The sequence below is a fragment of the Protopterus annectens genome, chromosome 1.part0 (assembly GCF_019279795.1).
Source record: "Protopterus annectens isolate FY-2018-M chromosome 1.part0, PAN1.0, whole genome shotgun sequence".
Classification (NCBI taxonomy): domain Eukaryota; kingdom Metazoa; phylum Chordata; order Ceratodontiformes; family Protopteridae; genus Protopterus; species Protopterus annectens.
In genome coordinates, this window is record NC_056725.1 from 442,565,276 (window position 1) to 442,586,962 (window position 21,687).

Consider the following 21,687-nt stretch of genomic DNA (forward strand, 5'->3'; position numbering starts at 1 on the left):
CTCCATATGTTATCATATATGGATACTCCAGTGCCATCTCGTATAGGCGACATTACATAAAAGACATAGCAAATGTGGCAGCCTGTGTTTTCTGGGATACATTTTGCACAGAAAAGACAAAAAGATCTTTGAACTCTCAAATTAGTGAGCACACAAGTGATATTAGATGCAATGCTTTGACAAATGCATTAATATTTAAATATTGTTTTTTTAGTTTTGCACTGAAGAAAAAATCTCTTTATTTAGGACGAAGAGCATGGGAATAAGGACTTGAATATAAGGAGCTGATGTGACAACTTAGGTTAAACACCACATAGGCACCAGGTTTAAATTATTTTATTGTTGATATATTGTGTTTTTAAACTTAGGGCATCTGAATTATGAACTTAATGAGATGTGTAAGTTATGTGTAATTTTGTAATTTATTCATGGTGTGTACAGTATAAATCCTTGTATTTTTATTATTATTTTGGATCACATAATTTTACCAAATAATAAGTATTTTGTTTGTTTGCTGCATTAATGGAAGATTCTATTTTCTGCAGATGTCTATTAATGGATGTAAGCAATTCACAATTAAAGCTAATTCAATAGATACTGTATTTTTTTATTATTATTATTTTGGAGGAACTGATCTTTGCCAGAAAGAAATGTATTTTCAACAGTATTAGGTGCTAGACCATGAGATTCCCTTCTGTTTTGTTATTCTTTAAGTCAGTTGCCTGTAATGCTGCTCTGAAACACATAACAGAGTCAAATGAGAGGTTTCAAAACATTTTTCTGTCGAGGTGAATAAAAAATGCAGCTCAAGAAGAGGCTCATTTTTGATAGTCCTCATTCAAAGTAAATTATTTAACTCTCTTTGAAATATACGGCATTCCTCTGAATAACTACATGTTGCATTTTATATGTTCATAAGTTCATAGATTGTTAATGGGAGACTAATCTGGTAAGCAATACATGCAACCCAGCTGCAGGAATTCTACCTTCATGCTCTGACTCTCTCTCTCTCTCTCTCTCTCTATATATATATATATATATATATATATATATACATAAATACACATATACATACATTAAGGAGTTTGTCAAGGGGTGGCACTTAAGTTATGGTTGCCCATTCAATCAGCAAAAACAAAGAATACCACTGCTGTAAACTGTGCTTCTGTAAAATCCATTACAAAGAAAAAAGAAAAAGAGCACCATGATGTTCAACCTTTTATTAAAGTGATAATCAGTAAAGCTTTTGGGTCCCCCCTTCCTCAGTGCTTGCAAACTAAAAACATTTCATTTTAAGTATAAAGTGTTAAAAGTCATATGGTACAGCCAACCAATAGAACAACATAACTAATCAACTTCAATTGATATCAATTAATAACACTTCTCCTAGAGAACAATTGATGTATGCACCCCCCTACACACACACACACACCAAAATACATCAAAATACATTTGATAAGCATCTAAGTAAAAATCTTCATCAATATTAATGCAATTTATATTGTCTCTTTATTAAGACAGGTTTTAAACTAACCTGATTATTAATACGGGTTATGCATCTGCCTGCAGTCTAATTAACCAAGCGTATTCAGCATTTTCAAAGAAGTTGTTAATATCACCCCCTCCTATTTTATATATTCTTCTAATAACTCTAAATTTAAACTTATGGTCAGTGTTTTCTGCTATGTGCTTAGCTAGTGCATTTGTATGTATATTTCTCCTAATCTCGGATTTGATTTCTATTACACGATCCTTTAACTTCTTAGTTCTTTTGCCTACATAAAATGATGGACATTTATTACATGTAGCCAAATAAACTATAAACATGGTATTACAGTTTGCATAACAGCTAAATTCAAATACCTTCTTAGTTTTTGGGTGAATAAATTTGATATCTGTAATCACATCATCAAAACAGCTACAGTTGCAACATGGTTGGTCATTGTACTAACATTACTTCCATTCAACTTAAAATACTACACTATAAATCATGTATCTCTGATGCTAGTATAGCATTTCTAGATATTGATATATCTTTGGAAAATGGTGAACTAAATTCTAGTGTACACAGAAAACAGGTGCATGCAAATAGATATACACATAGGCGTAGTATGTATGCCCCTCACACATTTAAGGACATAGTAAAGAGTCAGCTATGTATTGTAAGTAGGTTAAATACCAAGGAACATATGTGCAATGAACATATGGAGCATATGGAACAAGAGTTTATTGAGAGGGGATATAATAGTGATGTCACTGACTCCATGATTAGAGAAGTAAAGGAAAGAAGGTCTGGTGCTATGGCACCTTACTTTAGTGAAGTTACCGCTACAATAAATAATCATACAACTGAGAAGCATAAAACTAAGTATGTTACATCATATAATACTAAAATTAATGAGGTTGAGCACGTTGTGCAAAAAAATTGGAACATTTTGTTATCTATGCCAGAACTGAAGCAAATTGTTACTGAAAACCCATGTTTTGCATACAGAAATGAAAAAAAATTGAGACAAAGGTTATGTTTCAAAGATTTTAAGTTGAACGGAAATAATGTTAGTACAATGACCAAAAAGAAGGGGCACATACCCGTGTTGCAACTGTAGCTGTTTTGATGATGTGATTACAGATATCAAATTTATTCACCCAGGGTCAGAGCCTGAATGGCTAACTGAAAGCAGCAGTATTTTAGAGTGCCATATAACTAGTTAAATAAGACAGGCAAAAATATTCTTTTTTTTCTTCAAAGTATAAAATCTTATAGATAAAGGACTAATTTACATAATTAGAAACTTTGGTGAAGTTTGACAAATAATTTCCTGTCAAAATGCTTGGAGATATATTCTCTTGTTAAAATGAGCAACTCAAGGAATTCTCACCAAGATGCTGCCTTAAAGAAAGAACTACAACAGATGGCATCTACCCTGCAGGAGTTGTCTTTGAAGATGGATGATTTTAAAGAGAACCTAGAAAATCTTAAAACATGCAGTCAAAAACAGGCTGACACCCTCAAGGAAATGCTACAACACCAGACAAGGATAACAGGAATAGAGGTTTCTCTAAATGATTTAGAAAGCAGACTTAAGGAAGAAGAAACACAGAAAGAACTGCTTCTTAAACAAAACAATTGGTTGGTTAATAAAGTAGATGACTTGGAAAATAGGGAGAGGAGAAATAACATCAGGATTTTTGGATTACCTGAAAACACAGAGGGTGAGGATATTATTTCCTTTTTATCAAGCTGGATCCCTGACTTTTTAAATTTAAAAGAAGAACTTTCATTTGGCATTGAAAGGCCACACAGAGCTCTTGGGAAACCTGCCACTAACTCAAACTCTCCTCCTAGGTTAATAATTATCAAATATCTTTCATACTTGGACAAGGAACTGATTTTAAGATCTACTTGGAGGAAGGCACCTCTAAAATATAAACAGACCCTGATAAGATTTGATAACGACTATTCATCTAGAATAATGGAACAAAGGAAAAAAGTGTGGCCAATGATAAAGTTTCGGAAACAAAATAACATTAAGGCACAACTTGCATATCCAGCTAAGATAAGAATATTGTATGCCAACGAGATGAGGACTTTTATTGACTTAGACAAGCCTCTTCATTTATTAAAACTAATAATGTGATTACGTTACCAGAAGATATGGATTGGATGTCACCTTCTCTCAAGAGAACAAAATAAACAAATGTCAGGACAGATGGCAAAAAGAAGAAGCAAACGACTAAAGCATCTACTATGATATGAATCGTTTTAACATTACTTTAAAGCACCAATTTTACTGCTTGGAATTTTAAAACAAAGGTAACTAACTACTGGAATCTTTATCTATATTTTTTGAAAATAGATGACACATGAGAGTTTTCACATTACCTCAGGTATGTAAAACAGGATACTTTTCTTTCACAGAAGGAGGGTTATATAGCACATAAAATATTTATACTGTAAATCAACATACATAGTATATGTGTATTTCTCTTAATTTTCCCTTTTCTTTCTCTCTTCTCTCTTTTCTCATTATTTATTTTAACTGCATCTTGTCTCCCTTTTTAAATTATCTCCTATTTACTATTGCACTATTATATGTATATATTTAATAACTCACTATCTATAATACATAAATACTAATATAGCAATAACCCATGCCTGGGTGTGGGTAATGCGGGATTTACCCACGGTTGGCGTGGTTTGGTCCTGAGGGCAAAGCCTGAGGGACCAAACAAAGACAACCATGGGTAAATCCCAGAAGTACTATTGCTATTATATTTATGACATTATTTAAGAAAATAAATAATTACTTTTCTTAAATAATGGCATTGTATATCTCTTTGCTGCCCTTCCGCAGCTGTCTGGTATCAGCGGCCGCTGTAGTTCTGATGTACTGCATGCCTACAGTACATCAGAGTTGTGGCCATAAGCAACGGAGAAAGCAGCATCTCCATTGCTTTTTACTGTTTCACTATGTTAAATGGGTTTAACATAGCGAGACAGCTTTAAAATAAGCAACGGAGATCTCCATTGCTTATTTTAAAGCTGTCTCGATATGTTAAACCCATTTAACATAATGAGACAGGTTTTAAAAAAAAGCAACGGAAAAAGCAAGATCTCCGTTGCTTTTTACACACTGTGTCGCTATGTTAAAGGAGTTTAACATAGCGAGACAGCTTTAAAAAAAGCAACGGAGATCTCCGTTGCTTTTTTAAAACCTATTTTTAACATAGCAAGACAGTGTTTTAAAATAGACTTATACTAATGGAAAAAGTCGGGGCGGCCGGACCTTTTTTCATTAGTATAAGTCGATTTACAACGTGCACTCTGGCCAATCAGCGTGCACATTTTGGAATATTAATGGGGGGTCATGGTATAATCTAAAATAATCTAGTTTTAAGGTAGACTAATTAGAATAGTGAATTTAATGAATTACTACAATATTTATTAGATTAATGATAGTCACTGTTATGTTTATTTGGACTGGGGACATGTTCGGGATTAACTCTGAAATGTTCCATTCATGTACATATGTCCTTTGGATTATTTCCTTTTAGCATTCACAAATATATATAAAAATATTGGTTAAGAGAAGTGAAGCTTTCTTCACACTGTATTTGCATTGCCATAGCAACAGTAAACAACTGGAGCAGTTTCTAAGGACACTGTGAACCTGCAATGTGCATTTAGCCTCACAGATTACAAATAATAAGAAAAAGTAATGTTGTTTAGATATTAAAATGTAAAACAACCTAAGCAAGGTAAAATAAATACATAATAGGACTATTTATAAATATTTTAGGATTTATCCTCATAGGATTACATATTCCTGGAAACACAACTGAAATGTTCCCAAACTACATGTGCACTTAAATGTAGCTGCTTAATTAAAAAAGTATTACTCAGTTTAACATGCTGATTTCACAAGCTGTCTGTACTGCAAAAGTTACATTTTATGTTACTTGAAACTGTCAGTCTCTAGTGCACATGAAAAGATACATATTACTTTTTGCAACATGTTATCTTTGCAGTTACCTCAACTTTGTACAAACTCACTTGGTAACTGATAGCTATTTATTTAAAATATCAGTTTAAATATTAAATGTGCCCTTAAAATGCTATTGACATTTGACAAAATATAATCTGAACTATAAAATGAATGACTTGAAAGAAGTGAAGTACTGCACAGATTTCAAAGACAGTTCTTGACACTACAGTATAAGTAAAAATGTATATTCACAAGGAAGTATTGAAATGTTTTAGTCTTCCAGTTAATACAGCTTACTGTCAACACTTTGTGATATCAGAACGTTTGAAGAGCTAGGAAATGACTATTCTTTGTCTTTATAATGATTATTAGACAGATGTTAGACTCTGCTTTGTTTAATGAATTGTGACATATGTTTATGAGGAAAATGGACTCAATTACTCACATTGGACTACATATTCCTGGAAACTCAACTGAAATGTCCCCAAATTTCTTGTGAATTTAAATGAAACTGCCTGATTAATAAGCATAATTTACTTTAACAACCTTAATCCATAAGCTATCTGCTCTATATATGCTCCATTATATATGTCACTTGCATATGACAGTCTCTAGAGCACACGAAAAAATACATATTATTTTTGCAACATGCTATATTTGCACTAACCATACGTTCTAAACTAACTCAATTGGCAACTGACAAGTTATTTATTTGAAACATCAGTCTAAATATTAATTGTGCCCTTGAAATATTGTTGCCATTTTGATAAAACAAAACCTGAATTGAAAAAGGAATGATTTGAAGAAGTGAAGTATTGTACAGATTTCAAAGACAGCTATTGACACTACACTCTAAGTAGAAATGTATACATGCAAGAAAATATTGAAATGCTTTATATTTTTAGTTAAAATAGCTTATTGTTAACTTTTTGCTTTATCAGAAAATTTAAAGAGCTAGGAAATTATTTCTAATTTGTCTTTATAATGTTTACTAAAGTGATGTTAGTCACTGACTTGTTTAATGGATTGCGAGTCATGTACAAGATGGAATATTAAATGTTATTTCTGTTTACCTATGTTTGCTGAATTTCTTTTATTAGTACTGATTTAAAACAAGGGAAAGAAAGGGAAGGGAAATATTTGGTTTTGGTCAAGGGAGGAGAGGCTTAAGAGCATTCTAACTGCCCTGGGAACTCTTTAAGATGTTCTAAATACTATTTGATTAATACTTACCTAAGGTAAGTCTTGATTACCATATAGGTACCTTCACATTCATTCTATACCTGATGTGATTACCCATTCTGGAAGCAGGAGGTGCCCTTTGCAGGATGGGAATTGTCAAGGTGATCATAGTTCATTCTTAGACTCTGCTTTGTAAATCTATAAATATGTAAAAGCACTGCACACTAGAATGTTGGGCACCTCTACTCAGAGTCAGGATATTACTGAAAAGCCATGGGCCAGATTTATGAAAGCTTGCATGGAGTGCAAGAAAAGTGTAGGAGCTCACGCCGGCAATATGCCTGCTGTGCGATCCAGATGTAGCTGGCAGGGGCGTGCACGAGATCTGCTAAAGCTACTCTTGCACGGACAGCATCATGGTATGCAAATTACCTAATTTGCTGGTGAAAGCCATGCAAATTAGGTAAATTTGCGATCCAGGAAACACTAACCCATCCGTGGAAGATTAGTGTTAGCTGCAGAAATGTACTCCATTGGTAATGGAGTACCATTCTGCAAATAGCTAAACGGAGCTATGACAGCTCCAAATAAAGGATGCATACAGTTGAGGAAGCATGCCAATGACGAAATATAAGGCCATTGGCATTTATAAATGTTTAAAAATATTAAAATGTAACTTTTTTCCCTGATCTCTGATGTTTAAGCATAGAGCAGCATTGTGAAAATGTGTGGCGCTTATAAAAACAAGAAAATAATTTAAAAAAGCCAAAAACAGGCATTTTCACTAAAAAGCTTATTCTGCCATGCAGGTGAATGTCAGGCCGAAGACAACATGGCCACTGAGTAATGGTTGCTAAGGGTGGGAAGCTCAGCGTGGGAGATGTAACCATGCATTAATAGGCAATCCCATGCAAATGAGGATAAGGATAGTGAATCCCAATTTTCCCCAGCATGTGAGCCATGTCCCAAGAGTGCAAGAGTAGGAGTAGGTGAGTAGTTGGGTAGAATATAGGTGACATTATGAGGGGGTGCGTCAGACAGGCTGTAAGCTAATTGGAGCACAGTGGCTTATGTTTGCTTTGAGTTGCTCAGGATTGCAAGAGGCATGCCTACAGTTATCCTATTTGAAAACCTCAAACCAAAGTTGCACAATGTTAAAAGATAGGAAACTCCTTGCAAACATGCATACAGTGTATGTGTGTGTGTGTGCGCATTTGTGCTTGTTTGCACTGCGCTTCCCCCGGGCGGAAACAGAAAGGCAAAAGGAAGGAAAATAAGTAGTAGGAAGTTAACCAAGGAGAACTAGCAGAGCTGCCAGGTGAAATATATCAGAATCAGCCAATTACACAGGCAGCAGACTAGCCCAGCCTAGCCCAGCACTTTAAACTCTGCAAACAGCAATCCCCCTGTTTTTTTTTCCCAAGAACTCTGCAACATTGCAGTATAAAAAGAGGGAAAGCTTAAAAAGCTTAAGTCAGACAAAATGTTAGGGGCTGCTCTTGCTATCATAAATCAACATGTGCAAGGTGCTGAGGGTGGTGATGTTGTGAATGCTGCTGAGCAACCCACAGTGAGGAGACGGAGAAGAGTGTACAGACCCAGGGTAACCTACCAGAGGCTACATGAGTTGGAGATAGTGGAGCGCTATAGGGTTGACGGAGACCTCCTACAGCAAATTGTTGAGCTGTGCCGGCCATGCCTCACACACAGTACCAACAGAGGGGAACCCGTCCCAGTGGATACCAAGGTATGTGTTGGCCTAAGAATACTAGCTACAGGTACCTTCCAAAGACCAACTGGTGATATGATGGGGATTTCACAGGCATCAGCATCTAGGGTACTCCACCATTTCCTGGATGCCATGTCAGCACATGGCGGTGACCACGTATATGTCCCCAATTCCCATGAGGCATTGGCCAGCAGTATGCATCTTTTCCACCAAATAGCAGAATACCCTGAGGTAGTGGGTGCAATTGACTGCACGCACATACGCATCAAAGCACCACCTGGTGAGTAGGGTAGGGTCTACATCAATTGCAAGAGCTTCGCCTCCATCAACTGCCAGGCCGCATGCGATACCCAGGGCATAATAATGAATGTGTACATTGGCTGCCCTGGAAGCTATCATGATTCCTACATCTGGCATCTGATGCAGCTGTACCAGATATTTGCAATTGGGGACATCCCTGATGGTCACCAAGTGGGGGATACTGGATACGCAGTGGAGTTGTGGCTGATGACACCCATCAGAAATGCACACACACCTGAACAAGAACTCCATAATGAGGCACATGCACAAACAAGAAACATAACTGAGCATGTGTTTGGGATGCTCAAGTCACGGTTCCGGTGCCTGGACACATTTGGTGGAGCCTTGCAGTACTCACCAACTACATGTACCCAAATTGTTATGGTATGTGCCATGCTACACAATATGATCCTGTGGAAACAGCTGCAGCAGGAACAGCACGGGGCAGGGCCAAACAGCCCCACACCATTGCCAAGGCCTGCTCAGGCACAGTGTGGCTCGGATGAGGAACAACCTAAGCCTGCCCCAGTAGGCAGAAGGAGGCATGCCCAGTATGCCCTGGCCTTGGCAAAGAGGCAACGCATAGCACATACACTGACTCAGTAGGAACCCTGGAAATGACACCTCTCTCTGACTCGCACATGCAGTAACAGGGATGCCTAACTTGACACTACCTGTTTTCAGCAATGTATAGGGAGTGTACTATGTGGATCTGACAGAGGCAGCCCTGCAGCACCACCTGAGGCATGAGTGCCCTATTTTAAGCAATATAAAGCACTCCTAAGCACATTTTACCAGCATTGAGCATATTTAAATCCAATTGTGCGTAGCTGCGCACCGGACTAAACAGCGCAACATTGGGCAACGTCAGGCAATGTTGGGCAATGTTGGACAAAGTCGAGCAAAGTCGGGTAAACATGCTCACACCTGCTTTACTGTTCCTTAACCAGTCAGGTCTGCCCAGCAGGAAAATAAAAAGCAGTGACAGGGCTCGAACTCAGGATACTGTGCACTATAGTCACAGTACTGAACCACTAAGCCATGACAGCATTTCACTGACACAGACACAACTTAAGTCACTCACACATACCAGTTGGGGGGTCACATACCTAACAGTCACAGCCAGCAGGACAATTGTAGATAAACACAAACAAATGCTGTATCATGCCCTCTGAAGAGGCATATGAGTAACCTCCCCCCAGGCCTATGCAGACAGATAACAGCAGGCCAGGCAATGTGATGTGGGTTGGGTAGGCTATGAAGTCACAAACTAATATGCATGTAACTGGAAGCTACGGTCTGTAGTACAGTGGTATGCCTCAAGCCAGTATGATAGGCAACAGTACAGACTGAAATGGAGTACCTGACATAGCAGTGCAGGCCTAGCAAATGTGTATAAGTGTCAGGTGTACCCCTCATCCTATGTACACCCACAGTAACAATCAGGTGTGCCCCCCCCAGGTAGAAATGTACAAATAATAGCTGTTCCCCCTGTATGTAGAAATGTTGCTAAGTCTATGCAAATTGACTCATGGAAGCCCTGCAGGCACAGCGTGCTTCCTGTTGATGTACAACACAAAGGTGAGCCCTGAAGTAAAAACCAACTTGAATTTTCACACCCATATATAGTATATATATGCCCATAGTAGGCATTCTCACACACAAACAAATTTAGCAAATGTCAGTCAACAACATACTGAAAGGTCATACTGGGCATGCTCACACACTTCAACGAACAAAGCAAATGTCATTCAACAACATACTGAAAGGTCATACTGGGCATGCTCACACGCAAACAAATGAAGAAAATTTCAGTCAACAACATACTGAAAGGTCATACTGAGCATGCTCACACACTTAGGCCATGTCTGAGTACAGCAGTGGGCCACACATATCTGGCAGGTGCAATTCTTACTCCAGACACATGTCACTATTCACCAATCCTGCCTTGCGCACACAGTGATATGAAAACAGACCCATATAATATATTGGACCCCTGTCATAATCAAACTATGTAATACAAGTACTTAAGTTGTTCAAAGAAAGTGAAAATCCAAAGAAGATCAATAAATCTCCGATCAGTATCATCAAGAAACAATGAGCACTCCTAACATTATCCAAGCCATGTTCCAAAAATATTGCCAAAGAGTCCATAGAGAACCATGAAGCTTTCTTTAGCTATGTCATAAATATCAATGTAAACTCATATATGTTCTGAGTCAGTGCAAAGTGTAAATGAATACATGTACATGACTGACATTGCCAACATCTTGTCAGACAGGTTCATACATATTTACCCCCTCTCACTGACAAAAAGGCCCATTACCATACCTGGAGATTGTGAAAAGCCAGAAATCACATATACAATGGTTAAACAGCTCTATCCAAACTTAAAAACACAGCGTCTATGGGATGACATGTTGTCCTTGGCTGTGTCATATGTGAACTCCAAAACAAACAGACCCTGCAACTGAACAGTCTGTTGAGACTCATCCTCTGTACAGGATATGAAACTGTTGAATGGGTTACAGCAATGTTTGGCACACTCCACATGTGTTGGTGCACAACAGACCATGGGAACTATTGTCATATAAGCCTAATAAGCCTGATCTGCAAGGCCATGGAGTCCATCATTATGGAACTCATAAACAGAGCTATTGGGAGCCTACAAACACCCAACCCTACCAATTTTGGTTTGGCCAGGGGCAGATCATGGTCCCTAAACCTGCTAGACAGTTTGCAAGGCAGTTACCCAGGACATACATCAGTGAAATGAGCTCCACACAGCCTACATAAACCTTGAAAAGCCATTTTCCAAAATCCCACACACATGTTGTATCCACAAAATCAACAACCTGTGCATAAACACGTTTCCAACTGGGGCACAGATAGATCTCACAAGGTAAGAATTGTGGTCTCCCTGTTGGACTGTAAGCTGGTAACAACTGCTGTCCCCCATGGCTCAGTCCTGGGACCCCTCCTGTCTAGTGTATACTTTTCAGAAATACAGTCAAACACACGTGGGCTATGGTTAGGAAAGTTTGTGGATGACTGCAAAAAGGTTGTCATAATCGATGTTTGGGACAACAGAGACATCCTTAAAAAGGGTCTCAGTCAGACAGATGTGGTGTCAAAATTATGGCCTCGAGCTACAGTCATACAAATACCACATAGGTGCCAACACCCTAACTATGCAGGTAATAATAAGGGATCTATGAACACCTGTGGATTGTCATCTCTACTTCCAGAAACACATTCACAAAGTGGTTAAAAAATCATGCTATGTGTTCCCACAAATTGCCAAGGTCTTTGTATGTAGGTCAAGGGAGGTTCCCTCTACTCATCAGTCATCAGACCCATCAGAGAGTATCACGGCGCACTTGCAATGAATCTGACTAGACACCTTCAGCAGCTGGAAAGACCACTGAAGTACATCAGCAAGAGGATTACTGGCCTCAAACAGTTGCCCCATGCAACAAGACTGAAGTAACTCAATCTGTACTCTGTTGCATACTGTCTACTCAGGTGATATCTGCCCAACAGACAGGTCCGTGTCCAATGCAGAACTGATGTACATGCTCTATCTGAAGCAAACCCAAGCTCACTGTGCCACATGATCTAGGGATATAATCATCACAACAATAAATAGAACATGTTTGAGGGATACATAACTAACTCACAGACTTCCCTTGCTTTGGAAAAGGCTCCCAACCTACATTAAGCTGAGTCCCTCACTGACACTCTTCCAGAGGAACCTTGATGATTGTATGTGAAACTGAACTGTCACACCATGGATCACTTCATCAGCTCTACTACACAGAGGCATAGGGAACTAACCCCATGTGTGGTGATAGCTGCACACTCTGACCATACTAATATATGCCTTCAGTCAGATAGCCTATTACATACCTATGTACCTATATATATGTAAGGGGAACACATTATAATAAGCCAAAGATGGATGGGCAGAGATGTGTGTAAGAGGGTGACCATGACAGGGAATCATCCAGGACTGCCCACCCAGCACACACCCCAATGGCACAAAAGACATGAGGTGCACATCTCACCCACTGTACATAACAGCCACCAGTATCTGTAAGCATTACAGTGTATGTGGTGCATGTGCCTGCTGTACAACATGACTGTACAATGAAGTACACATTTACTATCTGTAGACATGTACCTGTCACATAGGTTCATAGGTATGTAGTAGACTATCTTCACAAAGGCATATATTAGCCTAGGCAAGTTGTGCAGCTTTCACCACCCCATTGGTTAGTCTCCTAAGCCCTAGTTCTAATAGTTAGTACCCTAAGCCCCTTTCTAGTGGGGCTGCTGATGTGATGCCTGGCGTGAATTGTCTGTTTCTCATCCACTCATCAAGGTTCCTATTGAAGAGTGTCAGCAAGGGCTCTGTCTGATGTACATTGGGACTCTGTTTCACAGTAAGGCAAGTATCTGGGATGGTACTCTATCCCACCAGCATGTTGTATTCATTGTTGTGATGAGGTTCATATCCCTGGAGTGTGTAGTGCAACTCAATTTTGTTATCCATAGATGGAGCATGTTCAACAGTTATGTGTTGGACATGGCTCTGTATGTTAGGCAGAGTGTGCCTCTGAGTAGGCGGTACACAACGGAGAACAGATTTAGTTTTACCAGTTGTGTTGCATAACACAACTGTTTGAGGCCAGTAATCCTCTTGGTGAGGTACCTCTGCAGTCTCTCCAGCTGCTGGATATGCTTAGTCGAGTACATCCAAAATGGTGCATTGTACTCAATGATTGGTCTGATGACTTAAGAGTAGATGGCCACCATTACCTCTTTTGATCCTGATGCAAACCCTTTGTTGATTAGGTGGGCCACATAGGATTTCCTAATCACTTTGGCAACATGGTTGTCAAAGGAAAGATGACTATCTACTTGTGTCCCCAGATCCCTTATTACCTTGTCGGTTTTTAGGGGGTAACACCTATGTGGTAGTTTGTGGGTACATTGTTTTCCCCAAAGGGGATTACTATGCATTCTTTCACATTGAGCTTGAGGCCATAATTCTGACACCACACATCTGTTTCATAGAGTCCCTTCTGGAGAATATTTGTGTCATCCGGGGAATCTATTATGGGAAACACTTTACAGCTCCCAGCAAACTTAGTCAACCACAACCCTCCTGTGTTGGCATGTACTTTTGAGAAGTCTATACCAAACAGGAGGGGCCCCAGGACTGAACCCTGGGGGACACCAGTTGTTACCGGTTTAGAGTCTGACATGTAGCCAGCAACTCTTAATTTGTGGGATCTATCTGTGAGCCAGTTTGCAATCCATCTTGTGATGTTTGGATTTATGCCCAGGTTGGTGAGTTCATCTATGATACCTGACTGGGGAATGGTGTCAAAGGCCTTAGCGAGGTATAGGCAGGCTGTGGGGAGCTCATTTCAATCATCTGTAGCCTGGGTAACTGTCTCAAAGAAATCCACCCAGTTCAGGAGGAGTGATCTGCATTTGACGAAGCCAAACTGGGTGTGCTCAACTGTGTGAAGGTTCCCAATGCCTTTATTGTTGACTTCCATTATGATTGGCTCCATTGCCTTGCAGATTAGACTTGTCACCAAGGGTCTTTTTTGGCCCCACCCCTGTGGAGTGGGAAGAACATTGCTGTGCAACATTCTATGGGTACATATCCTGTAGAGAGGATGTAGAGAGAGGTGTAGGTATCCTTGATGAATATGGATACATCCCCACCTTATGTGCTATGATCCCGGTTCTGATGCTGGAAGGTATGGAATGAGTAGTATCCTGGTAGTGCTGGTGTGCTCTCTGGAGCCTTGAACTAGGTTTCTGTTACTGCACAGATATCAATATTATCCATACTAAGAAGCGCCACGAGTGTGTGCATTTGGAGACTGAGACTTCTGGCAATGAATAGCATTTAGCTCACTCTGTAGTTATTTGTGTTGGTTACGGGGTTTGGTTTGTCCTGAGTGACCACACCTGAAGTCAATGCCTCATTGGTCCGATCCGACCATAAGCTAATTACCCTACATATTCACATTCTGCCCCCCCCCCCCCATTAAGGAAACCATGTTAAAAATTTCTCCAAAGCCAACTTCATGCTTCTTAAGACAGAAGTGGTGAACTTCATGACACCCATGCAGATGGACAATACAGTTACGACTACTGAATCCTACACAATTGCACTTTATAAGCAGTTACATGAGTGCATGGATCGTGCTATCCCAAACAGAACCAAGACACTATCCTCCAAAAAAGGAAGCCAATCTGGTGGTCCCCTGCCATAAACAAACTGTACAACTGAAGGAAGAAACTGTTGCAAAGGGGAGTAAAATCCCATGAGTGGAGGAGCTCCCTGGTCAGCCTCAGTAAGAAGCTGCGATCCCTGATAAAATCCTCCAAAGTTAGTTACGAAAACAAAATCACCACTGATTCTAAAGACAACCACAATGCATTCTATAGCTATGTCAAGAATCTCAATGGCAACACTCAGATCTGTTCTGAGTTACAGCACAATGGCACTAAATATACAGACCCAACTGATATTGCCAACATCCTAGCAGATAGGACCAGTGCTAAATTTACCCCCCTCTCACCCATGAAAGAACCCATATCTATACCGAAAGAATGCAAAGTTCCTGTAATCATGGCTGCACAGGTAAAAACCAAACTCTCCAAAGCCAGGAACACAGCATCCATGGGACCAGACAATATCCCAGGCTGCATTCTACATGAACTACAGAATGAACTGGCACCACACCTAAGCACCATGTTCAATCATAACCTCACCTCAGGCTTTGTGCCTGCTGAATGGCTCACAGCAATGGTTATCCCACTACACAAGGGGGGAACCACCACGGAACCTGGGAACTAGCACCCCATTAGCCTGATGAGCCTGGTCTGCAAGGCCATGGAACATAACATCATGTAACTTATAAACAAAGACATTGGTAATCTCCAAACTCTGGAACCCAACAAGTTCGGGTTTGTAAAAGGCAGATCATGTCTTCTAAACCTGATAGACTTCTTTGAAGCAGTCACCAAAGCTGTAGACAAGGGTAAGGTGGTTCACACAGCCTATTTAGATCTTGCCAAGGCTTTTGACACCATCCCCCACTCTGGAATTATAGATAAACTCACTAAACTAGGTACAAATCCCTATGTCACAAGATGGGTTGCCATCTGGCTCACTGACAGAACCCACACTGTGAAAGTAGCAGACTCCAAATCTGACTTCAGACCAGTGACAAGTGGAGTACCACAGGGTTCAGTCCTGGGTCCTCACCTGTTTTGTATCTACTTCCCTGAAGTGCAGGCTAACACAGAAGGTCTTTGGCTAATGAAGTTTGCAGATGACTACAAACTAGGAGCCATAATTGAAACTACTAATGATGTGGACATCCTACAAAAGGGCCTCACTGAGACACATGCCTGGTGTCAAAGCCATGGCCTCAAGCTCAATGCCAAAAAATGCATTGTCATCCCCATTGGTAAAAACTCTCTACCCATGAACTACAACATAGGCGGTAGTATACTTAACACCGAAAGTGTGATAAGAGACCTTGGGACACAGGTGGACAGTAGTCTCTTCTTTGATAATCACATCACCACAGTAGTCAGGAAATCCTTCTGTGTGGCACACCTCATCACAAATGGTTTCTCATGCAGAAAAAAAGAGGTGATTGTTTCCCTCTACTCATTATGCATTATATCCGTTATAGAGTACAACGCCCCTTTTGGTATGTACCTCACAAGACATCTACAACAACTGGAAAGGCAACAGAAATACCTCACAAAGAGGATTACTGGCCTCAAACACATGCCCTACACAGACCATCTCAAAAAACTCCAGCTTTACTCCATTGCATATTGCCTACTCAGAGGTGTTCTCTGCCTAACATACAAAGCTATGTCAAACCAAGCTGTTGGACATGCTCCACTTAAAGAAATCCCAATCCCTCCAAGCTACACGCTCTAGGGACCTAAACCTTGTCACCACAATAAACAGAACATGCCAGAGGGATAGATCCCTGTCCCAGAGATGTCCCATACTCCGGAATAAACTACCTATCTTTATCAAACAAAGCTCCTCATTAGCACTCTTCAAGAAAAATCTTGATGATTGGATGGGAAATAGGAAACTCACCCCGGGGATCACTTCTGTGTCTCTGCTCGACAGTGGCACAGGAAAATAAATTTCTTGGGTGGCAAAAGCCAGGGTACCTTTTTGGCTGGGCTTGTATAGGCCCCAGGGCCAATAGCCTAGTACCTACCTATGAACCTATGAACGTTTGAACCTTGCCTAAAAAAGGTAATATGGGGACAGCAAGAGCCTTGGCCAGTATTCAGAAGCATAGGGGCAACAGGTGCAAACCATCTGTAGTGAAGCAACAAGGCTTGTCTATCATGTCATCACAGGCAGACAGAGACTGGATCCCCTTTGAATGACACCAGAAGCTCAGCCAATTGTTGAAGTTTATCATCTTTCTGTTATATTGCAGTATCATGTAGGTGAAGGTATGATGCTACTCAAGGTCAGGGTCATACCAGCTTGGGCTACATGATCATAGAGCTACTATATATCTCTTGTTATGTTGTCCTGGGAGGTATGTCTCTGATCATTCACACTGACATGTACAAAGAACACGTCATATATGTACCTGTTCTGGAGTGATGTAAGTGCTTGTGTTATGTGGTGGATCATAGCACCTGACAGACAACTGACAGTAACCTTCCCCTTGTCCAGCTGAGTGAGTGGAACATCTGTGTTCCTGACTATGGAGTCACCTATTACTAGTGTATTGGGTATGTTGTTTTGCCTTAGGGCCTGTTGTGATGAACACTGCTTTGGTGTATTATGGATTTTCTGGCATGTGCTTGGAGGTGCATGTTGCTTGCTTGTCTGCTTAGGAGTACACTCTCTCTTTTTCAGATTAATATTTGTATTCTCCGAGTATGATAATGTGTATTTATGTGTGCGTTTTGCTGGTGCTTATATTGTAGGTCTATGTGAAACTGTTGGTGTTGTGGTTGTATGACCCTACTCCTCTTGACTGTATTGTCCAGTATTGGGTTGACAGTGCTTAGCCACCGGTTTGACCCTGTGTGTGCCAGCATGTGGTGCATCAACCCATATATGGTATGGTCATGGCCTATGCATACAATACACTCACAATACACCTAGTATGATAAGCCTGCTGAGGTTAGCAAATGTGAAAAAAACCTCTGGGCAAACTGTCAGCAAGTAATGTCTGTATTGCACCCTGTAACTCCATATTGTTTGCTAATGTGTAAAAACGTACTTAGTTTGGATTAAGAACCCCGCACTTGCCAACTGTGTGTGTGTGTGTCTGTCTCTCCCTGGGGAGAGGACAACCTTTTTGGAGACTACTCACACCCCTTAAAAGTGGTATACTCATCTTTGTCAAGTCTGATGATGTCACCATCCTACAAATATACCTGTGGAAAGGTGAAATCCCAGTAATGTGTATAGCGCGTCATGTAAATGTGTACTGTTGTAGTATCATAATGTAGTTAGGTAGGGGTTTGATTCCTGCACTTGCCAACTGTGTGAGTGTGTCACCCTGGGAGGAGCAATCTTTTTGGAGACTACTCACACCCCTTAAAAGTGGTATACTTATCTTTGTCAAGTCTGATGATGTCACCATCCTACAAATATACCTGTGGAAAGGTGAAACCCCAGTAATGTGTATAGCATGTCATGTAAATGCTCAAGACAAGCTTAGCCACTGCAGTGATCCCTGGGCTACGTCTTCTGTTTCACATCCACTCATCACAGTTTCCATTGAGGAGTGTGAGGGAGGGTTTATGCTTGAGGTATATTTGAATCCTGTTCCAAAGCAAGCAAAGTCTGGCAAAGATGACTAATCATTATAGGTGTGAAACAACCTCGGTGGATCTGCATGCAAACCCTTTATTGCTTATGTGCTCCACAGAGGGATTTCCAAAACCCTTTGGTAATGTGATTATCAAAGGAGAGATGACTAAACACATGGCTCTATACATACATTAGTACCTGTTTCACATTTTGGGGGCTACTACCTATGTGGTACTCTGGGGATACTTTGTTTTCTAAAAGTTGATAACTATGCTTTCTTTGGCTTATAGCTTTACAGCATGAGTTTGACACCAGGTATCTGTCTATATGATACCCTTTTGGAGGATGTGTCTGTCATCTGGAGAATAAAGTATAGCCCACAGTATGCATTTTTATCAAACATGGGCAGACATATCCCTACTGTGTATGCTTGTACCTAAGAAAGCTATGTGCCAAACAGGAGTGGTCCCAGAACTGAGTGCAGGTGAATACCACTTGTTACTGGAATAGAATTGTACATGGAGGCTGCAAATGTTACTGTGTGTCCTACATCTGTGCGTCAGTTGTCAATCCAGCATCTAACAATCGTTTATGGTCAGTCTATTGAGGTTATGTATAATGCCAGAAAGTGGGATGTGTATGAATTGCTGATGAGCTATAGCTTGGCTGTGTGGACCTCCCCTCCCTCATCTATAGCCTTGCTAACTGGCTTGAAGTCTTCTAGGTGTAGGAGCCATGATCTGGCCTTTAGAAAACCTAAGTGAGTATAGTGCATTGTTTGCAGGTTCATAATGTCTCTGTTAATGAGTTCCATAATGCTGTGCTCCATAGCCTTCCAGATAACATTTGTCTGGCTTATACGGTGAGAGTTTCCAGGATCTGTTGTAGTTCTACCCTTAATCATTTTATGTTAACATTTGCACTGGGTGTGGCAAGGGTGGACAGGATTAGGAATAAGTATATTAAAGGGTCAGCCCAGGTTTGAAGGTTACTAGACCACACCAGATAGGGAGGATTAAGTTGGTCTGTACATGTGCTGAGGAGGGATGCAGAGTATATTGTGAAATAGATGCTAAGGATGAAGCCGCCATTAACAGGAAAAGAGGAATGCCTAAGATGAGGTTTATGGCTGTGGTGAGAGAGGACATGCAGGTGGATGGTGTGACAGTGCAAGATGCAGAGGGCAGGAAGAAATGGAAACAGATGATCTACTGTGGTGACCCCTAATGGGAGCATCCGAAAGGAGAAGAAGAAGACGTTGTAGCTCAACCCTTGTGGACTGTGAACACATTACCGTGCATCATTCCACAAGTATGTAATCTGTATAGAGGCTGCATCTGGACAGAGTGTTTAGGTGAGTGGTGACTTCATATGTCAGCTTGAGTATGACACAGCCAGGGACACGGTCCTGTACCATTACCACTGTGGTTTGGACTTTGGTAAAGAGATGTTTTAACTAGAGTGCCTGTGAATCATCAGGTTTTACATTCTTCAGGTCAGAAATGTGGCCCTTGTGTAACGACAGGGTGCTGAAATCCTCATTCAAACTGTCTGACAAGAAATTGGTAATGTCAGTCAGATAAGTGTACTTTGTGACCATTTACATTAACTGTGACCCGATCTGAGATTTCCCCTGTAGATTATACACAACACTAAAGAAAGCTTTAGTGTTGTCTTTGGAATCCTTGCCATTTTGTATTGAGGGATTGTATTTTCCCAATCATACTGACCAGGGAGGTTATCACTTCTTGGTCTGTAACTCTTTTTTGGTACAACTTCACACCTTTTATTATATATTTAGTTTTTGGCAGGGGTCCATGAGACTAATGCACTTTTACTGTATAAGTGAGAATTTCTTGTGTTTGTGATAGCATGGTCCATGCAACCCTGTAGGTGAACAGTGTGCATTACTAAAGGATTATGTAGATGGGACAGTGTTAACCTTAGTAATGCAAACTAATGACAGATAGCAACAACAGCATCACCCACAGCACAGTGTCAACCCGTGTCATGCACACACATGCGTACTCAAGTTCCAAAATGTGTGTAGTACAATGCATACTGGCCACCAATAGAAACTAAGGAGTGTTAACACTGGCAAATACAGGGCATGTCACCCTGCCCATGTGTCCAATATGCATGTACATGCAGACAGTGCACCTCCACCATCTTCACAAATGGACACCTGCAAACGTGTGTTGCACACACCCCACACTTACTGTCCACTGTATAACGCATGCTGACACAGCTAAACACATCAGCCAAGTGGCGCATGGGCAAACAAAACACAATTGGAATGAACACTGGTTAAAACAATACAACATTGCTAATTACAGCTTTAATGCATCATGCCTGCTCAGCTACACCTTTAAGGATATCATTACACTTTACTGCTGACAACATGCTACACATCCAACCATTGCTATTCTTTATTAAAGTCACCCTGTGCATCAGCACCATGTTAGCCTGTTCCTGCATCAATGTTACAGATGACAGGAGGTGGCACAGGTTTCATCATATGCACAGGGTGTGTTGTTGGTTTGCCAGAGGCCTACACTGAGCCATACAATTGACATGTGTGTGTGTGTGTGTGTGTGTGTGTGTGTGTGTGTGTGTGTGAGTGTGTGTGAGGGCCATGAGTACTGTTATGGGCCAATGTTGATGTCATGTGTGCGGGTATGTGTTTGCCCTAGGTTTCTGGTTTATGTGTGTGTGTCTGCATGCACACAGTTCCACCATGTGGCTGCCATATACAGGGATTTGTGAGACAGCTACAGACTGTACCTGGCAGGCTTTACAGATCAATGTCTCTGGCCATGGATATGGAACCTGTGCCTGGCAGGGGTGCTACAGACAGTATCAGGTACTAATCCAGATTGAGTACTATCCAAAGAGGTGGACATATGTCCACTGATCCAGGTCCCTGCTGGGACTGGCCAGAGCCATGTGCACGTGATCTGCTACGACAGTCTATGGACAGCCACCCCAACATTGCTGGGGCTGGTACTGGCACTACGGAAGTGGCTGTGACTTGTTGGACATCTACAGCGACCTCCAGCTGGTGATGTTGCTGGCATATATCCACGTCGATGTCTCAAATGTCCTGCACTGTCCTGACACATGGACATGACATTGTGGGG